At 38.7% G+C, this 12,083-nt stretch overlaps 1 protein-coding gene across 7 annotated transcripts in view; it reads right to left on the reverse strand.

The window, feature by feature from the left end:
- SORBS2 (sorbin and SH3 domain containing 2) overlaps window positions 1-12,083 on the reverse strand; it is a 248,174-nt gene that overhangs the window by 98,454 nt on the left and 137,637 nt on the right. The window contains exon 1 of one of the 7 annotated variants that reach the window (XM_040608868.1): window positions 1,887-1,998. The exons of 5 other annotated variants lie outside the window; for them this stretch is intronic. The gene's annotated coding sequence lies outside the window, so the exon portion shown is untranslated. Of the gene's footprint in view, window positions 1-1,886; window positions 1,999-12,083 lie in introns of those variants that run through there. One more of the 7 variants, XM_040608940.1, reaches the window with a different exon arrangement.

Consider the following 12,083-nt stretch of genomic DNA (forward strand, 5'->3'; position numbering starts at 1 on the left):
CCATACAACTATCTATTAGAATTTATACAAATTGTATTTTCTGCCTGTAAGTAGCATTCATTTCTCTAAGAGCTACATTTACAATTACCAGATAAAACTTCATTAATCAGAGGATTGATATTCCCTGTTTTCTAAAGGAATTACAGATACTATGTTCTTACTGATGGGGTAAAATACTAAATAATTTGGTTAAATATGTTAATTACTAATCATGTTATTCCATTGCCCCTCACTCAGTTAATGATTTTATATGCACCTATCTAAACATATCATTCCAATATTTGATTTTCTTCCAGTGTGGGCATAAAGCAGCAACTCCTACCCTTGTAAGTCTCCCTCCTCTTAAGTGAGAAAGAAATCACTCAATGCATTGGTTTAGCATTCTAGAAAGCGAAGGTCAAAGACAAGATCATCCTGCCTCTTCTCAGTTCTGACTGTATAATAACAATGCATTGAATAATAGATAATTCTATGAGTCATATCATATATTCCTAACAACCTCAAGAACATTCAAATGGAATTCTCATTCAGCTTAAAGAGGACATAATTGCTCTGACCACACACATTCTGCAAAATTAAAAGACCTGTCTCTAAGGAACACTTCCATGTCTTTTTTTGAACCTAGCATAACCCTCAGCATTTCTTTGTGAGAAAACATGCTCAGGGAAAACACATACAGAAAGTGCCTGTACATGTACACAAATACTCGCATGCCTGTTATCTTTCACCTGCAATTACACATACATGTAACTTTTAACAAACTACAGTTAAAGAATTTTAATAGTGTAACATAAAACTGTTGATTGCTTTAGAAAAAAAAAAAAACAAACAAAAAACCCCACCACAATTAATTTGGCTGTGTACAGAAAGAATGATGTTCTTCCTGTAAGGAGCTATGCCACGTTTGACCATAACTCAGCACACAGCCTTGACCCCTTATCTGTAACTGTTAGTCTTCCTCAAGGTTTGCCTTAAACATTGATCATTGTAACAGGTATGCACGTCAAACAAATTAACTTTGGGTCAGAAAACTACTGTACCCTCACTGAAGTGAGACAGACTGGAGATAAAGATCTCGGTAACTTTGGGCAGCTGAACTGGAGATACTTGGGGTCCAACTGGTCAGAAGACTTTGAACATTAATAGTGCTCATCAAACTCCCCCTTCATTGCAACTGTGGCCTCGCACACTTTGCATTTTCACAGCTGAGAGGTTTGTGCCAGGCATGCAGCCAACACAGAACAAAGTCAGCCATCACCTGAGAGGCAGCTGGGTGCCCACACGGCTCTGCCAAGCATGGCCCTGCAGCGCAACATACGCGGCTCATGCAGCCACCCCAGGTGGGAGCTTCCCAGCTCCCCCACAATAATGCACAACACCCACCACCCCAGCAACAGAGCAGCAGGGGCACAAACCAGGATGAGCACCCCATCTCCTACTTCTTTCCCTACTACCAAAGCAAACTACATCAGCAAATGGAAGAAGGATCCTGAAAAGTCTACTTACTGACTCTGCTCCCTACCCAAACCTACTCCCACATCTCAGGAGGAGATCCAGCTTGTGCTCTGGATGAGGCCGCCGATTTGAGGAAACAGCTGGATATAAAACTATTGAAATAACTGCCTCCGCACAGAGGGGACAAACTGAAGCAGCAAAGACAGCTTTTACTGGCGCTAGTGTAATACTTTCTCATGTCACCTTCTAGATTTTCTTTCCTTCTGAAAGGAAGGGGAAATACCTGGAGTCTCATTATCTGCCACCACAGGGGCACCCAAATCACTTTTCTGGAGTCACTAGACAAGCCCCCACCATTCCGTCTGTGGAGGTCCAGCCGCTGCAGTAAGCTCTCAGCTCGCAGCCCCTTATTCCTTCCCAGCCAGTCTTACCTTTGTTTAACTCACTTCAACCACAGTTTTTCTGCCGCTACCCTCCAAACCAGACTCTCCCTTCCCCTGCCAGAGGCAATTTGTCACAGTCTACTGCTCTTATTCCCTCGATCTCAGAGCCAGGCAGCCTTTTCCTCTGCGAAGATTGGTCTATAGTGGGTCTGAAAGAATAGCAAACACCATCACCTTATTTTCAGCTTGCTCTTGCATTCATCGCAGTAGCGACTACATGAATAGTCCCACTCATTCCCTATACGACCCTGGCACTCAGAAGCATTCAAGTACTCAATTTTTATTTTCCATTCACACGCAATGGGAATGGATTTTGAGATACCCTGCTTTTGCCAAATCTCTACTGAGCACCTGCAAACAGATTTTTCAGTGGTGCAGTTTTTGTAACAGGAGGCAAAAGTCACACCCCTAACAAAGCTGTGTTAAAAGTTTATAACTGTATTCCACCCACCAAGTCCAAACCTTGCTAAACTATAGGTGACTATAATTTTTAATGTGGGCAAAATGATTACATCATAGAATCATGACCTCTAGCTTTTGACAAGAAACTTGAAACAGGTTCTTAAAAAAAGAAACTGTGAATGACTTCATTAATAATCAGTAATGTAAGTCCACTCCAGCTAGTTTACAGAGGTTAATAATGCAGTTCTAAAAAAATGCTGCAGTATTTTGAAGTTTTAAGACAAAGCTCGTTTCCTTAGTATCACAGTATGTTGCCTGTTTTGCTTTCTAAACCACCTAGTGAAATTTTGCCAAGGGTATGTCCCCAGGAGTGCTGACACCAGCAGGAATCCTTAATTGACTGAGTCGGTTTAGTACTGGTCCCAAATGAAATGTTACTTCCAGGTTATCAGAATGGTTTAAATGTACCTGCAGCAGCCCCAGTTCTAACACCACCACAAGTGCTATTCAGGGCTCGCTGTTCTGCATTGTAAGCATCACTCAACTAATTCATGGAGTGCTCGAACATGAGATGGTATCTGTTTCATGAAAATGTGTGGATCAGTTACATGCCTTGCTGAAATACCAGCTATTCACCGAGCACAGTGTGAATAACAAAAAGAGGATAGATAACATAAGGGAGCACAACAGAATATTTTCCTTCATGAACTACCCCTAATTCACTCAATATAATTATTAAAATTATGTCCTCAGCTTAACCTCATATACTTAATATCTCAATACTGTTTTTACAGCATTAGGTTTTTTGTTTTTTAATTGGCAACAGTTAAGTGTCATTCCCTTAGCAGATGTTCTCAGTTCCAACACAATTACAGTTTTACAACTGCAATCACCTACCATACAGTGCACTGCAGTGTATAATTTTAAAAGCCACTGTTACTTGCTCATTAAACTCCTCAACTATGTAAAGCACAACTGATTTCAACTGTATGCCAATCCACACTCACGTGACAAGGAGACAGACTCCAACTTTAACACATGTATTTCACATGAATGTGTTTAAGCTAACATGGTGGCACACAGATTTTCTTTAGAAACATTCAGAAAAGGAAAATACCGATGAGGTAAGTGACATTCCGTGATTTTAATTAATACTCTGGTTGTTATGTGGCGTAACAAGTTACAGTAATTTTCCCTCTGAAGAGCTATTTCAAGTAACTTGAAAAATTAAAATTTAACTGTAAACAAATCTCACTATTAAAAAAATAGAGAGACTGAGAAGGATGGGCAAGTGCTACCTTTCTGTTGCTTTTACCCCCACCTATCTGAAAATCAGAAATTTTAAACAGGATTCAGATCTTCCTTATACTGATCAGTGAGGGGAACAGTGTTGCTTCAATATTGTCATGGCAGCCTGTCACCTCCTCCTTTCAGCTTAGCCATATAAAAAATCATGAGATTTTTGCCAGGAAGAAGTGTCGGGATGCTCTGGCAGTACTTGGATTGCACAGCAGCTTTCTGGGGTGCTTCTCAGCACTCGTAAATCGTAACAGCTCTCATGCTGAAGCAGCAGTCCAGTGATCCTCACAATAGAGTAGAGCATCTCTAGAGTTACCAATTCCAGACCTTTCTGCAGACAGAAAAGTAATGCCAAGATCTGCAGATGTAATTGGTAAATTTTTTATTATCTTGCAAATAGTGGTTCTATATAGGAGGCTGGTAAATTTTTAACCACCTTTTCAAAAGGGCTATAGGCATGAAAACGGTAATGTGGAACTCATCAGTAAGTTCTACTTCTGCTTTTTTAAAGATTTTTGTATTTAATAGTCTGTCTCATAGCAACGTTGTTCAGAACTTTGTAATTTTACAATAATTTAATTCCAAAAATACATTTTTTAACATGATTTGCATTTAAAAATGCATGAAATGAATTCACATGAAACAATAAAACAGAACTCTCTATTCGTACGGCTGACAGATAGAGAAGTAAACTTCTCCTTTCTTAAAGGACCAAACCGATCGCTCAACATTTAAAAGACTAATATTAAATCACATTTAAGGAATTCAGAGTAGCTTAAGCTATTTATATTTCACCTGAACTTTCTGAAGAAAAGAGGGTTTAAAACTACACTGCACATATTTTTAAAATACATCTTTTTCCTCCAGTAAAGAAATTATGCTAAATAGTAGTCTTGAAGTTTCCTGAAGTCATGAAATGGCTATCTGTGAAAAGCTGTCAAATTAGTAAAGTTAATGAACTGAAAACACAATTGCTTTTTCATTCCTTACAGCAGTTGCTGGTGCTGCTTACTAAACACAGCATACAAGAATCTAGAAGCTTGAAAACAAGGAATTTTTAAACCATAAAAAGCTATTTTAATATCTCTGCAAAGCCGTCACCTTACAATTAGTCCCAGGTGATGTAAACACTTCATCCGAAGATCAATAACATTTGAGGTAGTAAGATATTATTTCCCATATTTAAATAACATGGAATCAGAGCACTTCCAATCAAAAAATGAGCCAATTCTGAGTCTATGCACATGCAAAGCATAGTATATAGGAACAAACTAATTTTTTAAAAGAAATTTTTGACCAAGACAGATTAATGTTCTGATTACTTTCTCCAATAATTAAAAATTAACTGATCTACTTGAGAAACTAACAGTTTTAGACAACAAATTAGCTGTATTATCGCTGATGTGTGTCTAGTTGTTTCTTCCTAGACTCTTGCTGAAATTCTCTACTTCCCTTCTTTCAGTGCTATAATCCTTTTCATACTCAGTTTTCACTAACGCCTCTAACCTCTGTCTCGCTTTCCTGACATCCTCACTTTTGAAGACTGATTGCAGATAATTTTTCTCCCCTCCACTTGTTCTGAGTTGAGCACTTCCTAAATAAAAGTCCTCTCATCTCAAACGTATGGCTGTGAACATCTCTCTGCTTTCTGATATTTTGTATATGATTTCATCCCATTCTGCCCTACCCCTTGGAAGCCTCCCTCTCTTACTCAACATCCATTTCTTAAGTATCACCTCTATTACTAAAGAATGGACACTTCTTGTTTGTAAGTTTATTGCTAATAAACACTATGTGCATCTCTTTGGAAACTTGATGAGGTCAGAACTGTCATCCAAAGCCACTGTTTCATAGAAAAATGCTGTTTCACAGGAAAAAAATATTGCAAAGAAGAGTAGCAATTTTGGAAAATGGTTTTGTGTGTAAGTTGAAAAGTTGAAAAATTGTTGAGAGGTCCTGTTTTGACACCCCCCCCCCTCCAAATGACACGCTTGATTTTTAAGCTAGTCTAATTTTTTGTTTAGAAATGTCCTGTTTTCACCTGGGATAAAGTTAATTTTCTTCTCAGTAGCTGGTGCAGTGCTGTGTTTTGGATTTAGTGCGAGAACAATGTTGAAGCACACTGATGTTTTTAGTTGTTACTGGGTGATGTTTATACCAAGTCAAGGACTTTTCGGTTTCTCAGGCCCTGCCAGCGAGACGGCTGGGGGGGAACGGGAAGCTGGGAGGGGACAGCCAGGACAGCCGATCTGAACTAGCCACAGAGCTAACCCATACCATGGGATGTCAAACTGCGTATATAAACTGGCAGTGGGTGCAGGGGGGTTGCCTGGGGCTGCTGATCACTGCCTGGGGACCGGCTGGGCATCAGTCAGCAGGCAGTGAGCAGTGGCACTGTGCATCACTTGTTTTCTTTTATTCCTTCCCTTTGGATTTCGTTTCTCTCCCCTTCTCCCTCCTTTTCATTATAACTGTTACTATCATTATTGTTGGGGGTTTTTTTTGTTGTTGTTGTTTTATTTTATTTCAGTTATTAAATTGTTCTTATCTCAACTCTTGAGTTTTACTTACCTTTCCGATTGTCCTCCCCATCACTCTGGATGAGGGGGGAGTGAACAAGCGGCTGCATGGTACTCTGTTACCGGCTGGGGTTAAACCATGACCAGAAACAAGTTAGTTTACAGTAAATTGTCTCAGAATAGCAACACAAACTAAGTGTTTGAAAAAAATTGTCTTAATCTGCTCTTTCCATTCACAGAAATTTGACACTGACATTCAGGTTTTGATTTGCTTAGGAAGTCAGGAAGACTTCCTGAAATTTTAAAACAATTCCTGTAAAGCAAAGTAACAATTTCCCATGCAGCTCCCCTCACCTCTGTAGCTTTGCCCTATGAATCACCTCCATTTAAATACTGCACAGCAACAGCACCTTGCCTTCAAGCATGTTTTAATGTAGTGTTAGTTACCTTGAAGAAACCAAAAAGGCAAACACCAGATTGAAGTGAAGATAAGCTCTGCGTTTTTCTACTACTCGAATCTGCTCCACACCTCTTATTTATAGTAATTTCTGCCTCCTTGAAACCAGCTGCTTCAGATTGTTTCTTACATTATGCTTCATTTTTAAACACCTACACTGCTTCTACCTGTGTTATTGTTTTGAATATTTTTTAAAAATATAGCATAATAATGAAACTCATTAGTTGCTTGGGGAAGGGACACCTGCTTTCTATGCATTTTGTAACTTATTTGTGTCTGTCACACTGTTTTCAGTGTAATTATTTTATTATTTTTTACTAGAGAGACATGTCCTACTACTTCACAGAATAATGCAAAACTGGCTGTCTCAACACAACCACTACAATGAAAGACAGTGCAACAGATAAATAATTCTTACTAGAAATTTTTATATTGGACAGTAAGCCAATGCTAATACCACAAAACAGTGAGTATTTTGAAAATCAACACTGTCACTCTGAACTAAGAGGGAAAACAAAGGAGAATACGTGCATTCTTAGTTTGCTTTGACAACTGCCATCAAATTTGATCTACTAGTCATACTGTAATGTAAAAGCATACACATGTAAAAGCAAACACCACTGCAGCATAAAATTCTTACTGTGGTCTGAGGCCTCGGAATTTTAAAACATTTATTCCATCTTATTGAAGACATTAGAATATGCATCAGATAAAGAGAATAATACTTCCACCTTTTGCAATTGGTCAAAATTGTTACACACAAACATCTTGCATACTAAATTGGACCACAGATCTGAAAAAAATATGAAAAATGGTAAAAACTGAGCAGAGGATAATAATCTGTTCCAAATTTACATAAACCGTAAGTAAATATTTGAAAATGAAACCATCAGCAGCTATTAAAAATGACTGTCTAGATGCAAAACCTGCTATAAGGGGCTCCTAAGCTACTGGTAACGGGAAGTTCAGAGGAAATACTGGTGACAGGAACACTTCAACTTCCTCTTACGCCTACCTAAACCACCTGCTCCTAAATGAAGTCACAGACACGGTATGTGATTACATGGAATCGATTGAAAGCACTAGCATTCTTGTTGTGCATACATTGATGCTTCTTTGGCGTTCAGTCCTACACCTTCCTCACAATGGAAAGGGTGTAAAAGTTTGCATTTCTTTCTACCCTTCAACATTCCAGGATGGAAGCAAGCTGTTGCACTGCAGTGGTAACAGATGATGAATTTGGGTTTATGCTGTTAATGGGGGTGGGGGAAGGGATGACTGGAAGTCGTATTAAGTTCTCAGTTTTTTCTCAATGGTCTCCTCCTTTGCCTTTTCATTGTAAGCTTCTCTTGATCCTAGGTGAAATACAGCTGGAAGAGAGATCCCCTTAATAGACTAAAGAACTGATACACATTAACTTCAGCAAAAGGATCATACATTCTGAATATACACACTGCCCTTGAAAAGATGCAGCAGAGAATCAGCGAAACTTAGGGTTCTCTCCTTCGCAATAAGTAAATGATGACAACAACAGCCAGACTACCTAGGACCTATGATAATGGGAAGCAGCCATTCTCAAGAATGACTACGCCAAAAAAATGTTCTCTAGTTATCAGGTCAGTGAATTTACTGTACATCCCCAGCTTTCAGAAAGTGAAACAGTCCATCAATTAAAAAAAGGGCACAAACCCAAGTTTTACGTGAATTGTTTTAGTGAAAACAGTCTTTATAGAAACAAATTCGTCCTCTTCCTAATGCTGGCATTTATTTAGTACCAATCCAAGATGTTTGGATTTATTATTCATTCTCCCAGTAAGAAAGCCTGCAATTCTCAAACAAAAGTCACATGCTAGAACACTCCATCACTAGACATGGTAGCAAGTGTGGCTACACCCTTTGTAGCTTAGAGGAAAGCTGTAAACTGGATCCGTGCTCTAGTGCAGGACTGCTCTGTACAGTCTTCGGCTGAGTGACATCAGCATAAACAAAAAGCAGAGTGGAAGATAAGGCCTTATGAATACATCAGCAATGAATTATTAACTAAGGCCATGCCATCCAAAACCCACTGAATTTTCATGAAGCGTACAAACTCTGAAACAGCAAATGCTTCTGAGTATTAAGTGAACCAGCACTGTAGGTTTCAAGAATGATTATCTGCTCCCTTGTGCCCTTGGCACTCCTTTTTTATATTGAATAACTTATTGTCTTTCATGGCCTCAGTGCTGGTTGGCAAATACAATTCATCCTTCCGCTCCATCCAGCATCTTTACACTGGATGATTTGCTTCAGTTCAGTAGATTTTAGAAGTACTAATACCAGCTGAAGCTATGACCTAGTTAATGAGCAAGAAAGACACAAATGCATACCTCAGTCACATCCTCCATCACAATTAAGTGGCTGTAGAAGGCCACTATTATGTACCCCATTTCTAGTATCAGGCAAACCTTTTCTAAATGTGTGCACTTGGACAAAAGCTGTCCACGCATGCATAAAACCTCTTCATTTCCATTAGCATATAGAACTAAATGCTGCAAGTGTAGATCCCTCCAAGGACAAACCTTACACTTAGGGTAAGCATGCAGCACCAAGTCCTCTCCTTTTCTGCTAAAAATGTAACGAAACTGTGCCTAAACTTGATGGCCTCAGAAGTTTTGCACAAGAGTAGTGTATCAGCCTAATTTAGATGGTACCCAATCAACGATTAAATGAACTAAGAGTAAAAAGTGAGTCATCAGAGTTAATACATGCCTATTTGGATAATGTAAGCAATAAGAAAAAGTCCTACCACAACTAAAATAAACGATTTTCTTTAACACCTCTAACTTTTCCTTTGTCCTCTAGTCACAGCTCTTTTCTCTATCTTCTAGTGTTGGAAATAGTGAAGAATGCAAATACTTCCTGCTATTTCCTCTGCTGTTACAAAACAGCACAGTTCAGCTGAGGTCAACGGTGCCCCTTTGCTCTAGTTTAGGATCCAAACCCTTAATCATCGCACATTTATTGAAAAAAAACACCTTTCAGACAAAAAAAGTCCTGTGTAAACAGACATTATGTGCTATAGAATTTCTTTCACTACTTACAACTCTGAACATAACACAGGCTTTCTTGTTTCGTTCATTTAAGCCTTAACAGACTATGGAAATAAAAAACTACACCTATACATTAACGTCACCTATGAGTACCCACTGAACTACACGGCTACACTTAATGTTCTTGGGTAAATCACCATTTGTAGTGGCCTGTCAACATTAATGGAGAACAATATATATTGTTGTATTACCCCACAGCAAATGGAAGGCGACAGACTACCTTTCTGCCTACAGAAAGCAGACATAGGATGTACATCTGTTATTTTGAATGCTGCCGTGTGAGGACTTGCTGCAGAAGCACCACAAAGCAGATACAAGCTGTTCAGTGACTCTGAAAAAATTTTTGGGTTTTGTCATTTCAGGTAATTCATGATTAATATACATACAACAAGGGACCAGAATTTCTCTTAAAATTTTCATACACAAAGCATGGTCAGTGATTTAAGACAAGTTCTGTATTTTTTTTTATGCAAAAGTCTCTGAAGTATCACCTTATTATGAATTTCAAGTGACCTGTGTCAAAAATGTTGCAACTATCAACCACTATCAGAGAGCAATTTTGTCACCTTTTTCCTCCTATGGATCAATTAAGTTTTTAGTATAGTTTACAAGAGCAAAATACATTGTACATATCAATGATTATCAAATTCATTGATTTCTTCTCATACTGGCTTAATCATTTCCCATCACAGTCACCAGTATGTTTCCATACTGCCAAGTGTATCTAATGGCTTCCCAACTTGCCAACACAGACACAGCCTGATTCAGAGACAAAGCATTTTTGTTTGTGCTATCTCAAAGCAACAAAACCTATCACTCCCTCTTCCCTGCTGAGTATGTAATTCCACAAATTAAGATTCACATTCTAAAAAAGCAAATGGTGCAGTTTTTAACAGAATGCAGTGAGCACAGTTGTATTAGTAGATACTTGAAACAGATGAGCAAGGCTCCTGCACTGGTTCACTCCTTCAGCTTGTGTTCTGAAAACCTAACTGTGCCAGCTTAAGAACGTCATCTGTACTCCTAATAAACTCTTTTTTTTTTAAAAGAGAATTCACTCTTTTTAAGAGCTAACCATTATTAGCATATCTATAAATCTGAACCAGGTCTTGAGGACTTCAGTAGTAAAAACATTATTTTACTGAAGTAACCAAGATTGATCTTGTCACCTATTAAATAAACATCACCGCACATACAAGTAAAAAGCACTTTTTTTTTTTCTAAAAAAACCCCAAGCCTTGTTCCCAGACATGGGAGGATGAAGAACCCTCCCCTCCAGTGATCTCAGTCTCTTACGTCTGAGAATTTTTGTACTAAATATGAGCTGATAAGCTATTTAAGAAAGCTGCTATGTCAAAAAGCCTCAAAACATCTACCAAGCTAGACGACTCTAAGAAACCCGAGATGTAGAGTCACAGAAAAGGAGTCCCACGTTTGTCAAAACAATACTTTAAGGTTTTTTTTATAAGAAGTTACATACCACAGGACTTCGAATTTCTAATTCATCCCCAGAGTGGCAAGGTTATCAAACCACCTGCTGCTTTCTCCAAGAATGCTAGGCTAGGTGAATAAAACCCTAAATTATAGTGAATTACCACACTCCAATGCCTCTCAGCTAACTATGTTTATCAACTATTTCATTTCACACAGTTTTGCATGTATGACTCATACACAAAGAGGATGGGCATCAACACCAGTAAGTCACACTGTTTTCAGCCCCTACCATTTGGCTGCTGTAGAACATTTTGCAAGCCGCTGTCCCACAGAGAGCAGACTTCCTTAAAGTATGGCAGCAGGAAACAAATCTGGGTGTAGCTGGACAGGCACTCATTGTTTTGAGCTTCCACTGGATGCAGAGTTCGGAAGGCACTCAGAGGTCAGAGCTGTCACAGCATCCCCTTAGCTGAGCCACGCTACTCTATGGCACGTCTGTTTCATCTTTGCAGCTCATGTAGCTGCTTCCAGGCAGACAGACATGGGAAGTGTTTAATAACAGAGCAGGCAGGCAGTGGTTTTACAAGAGTCATTTTCTCTGTGATGCTTTTGATAAGACTTTTTAAAAGGCATTTGAGAGATGCCTGGAAAATTCTTCCCAGGGGAAAGAAGTGGTAATTTTGAGACATGAACTAACTTACAGTAGCCACAAGGGACAATGTGGAGCACATGCTAATGAACTTTTTACTATATTAATTTAGACTGCTAAGGTTTCCTTTAAACAAATCATCTATAAAGGATCTCAAAGTAAATTAACCATATGGTTTTAGGCACTGGACTGCACCTCAGGGTACTGGACACATTTCTCAACAAATAATCAATATGAATTCTGGTAATGTCATTTTGTTAAGTATTTGAAACAAAGTATTTTGCAAGGGAGTAAGAAAAATGTTTGCCAGAAATTTTGTATTGAACTATCTGGAAT

The sequence above is a fragment of the Falco naumanni genome, chromosome 1 (genome assembly GCF_017639655.2).
Source record: "Falco naumanni isolate bFalNau1 chromosome 1, bFalNau1.pat, whole genome shotgun sequence".
NCBI classification, from domain to species: domain Eukaryota; kingdom Metazoa; phylum Chordata; class Aves; order Falconiformes; family Falconidae; genus Falco; species Falco naumanni.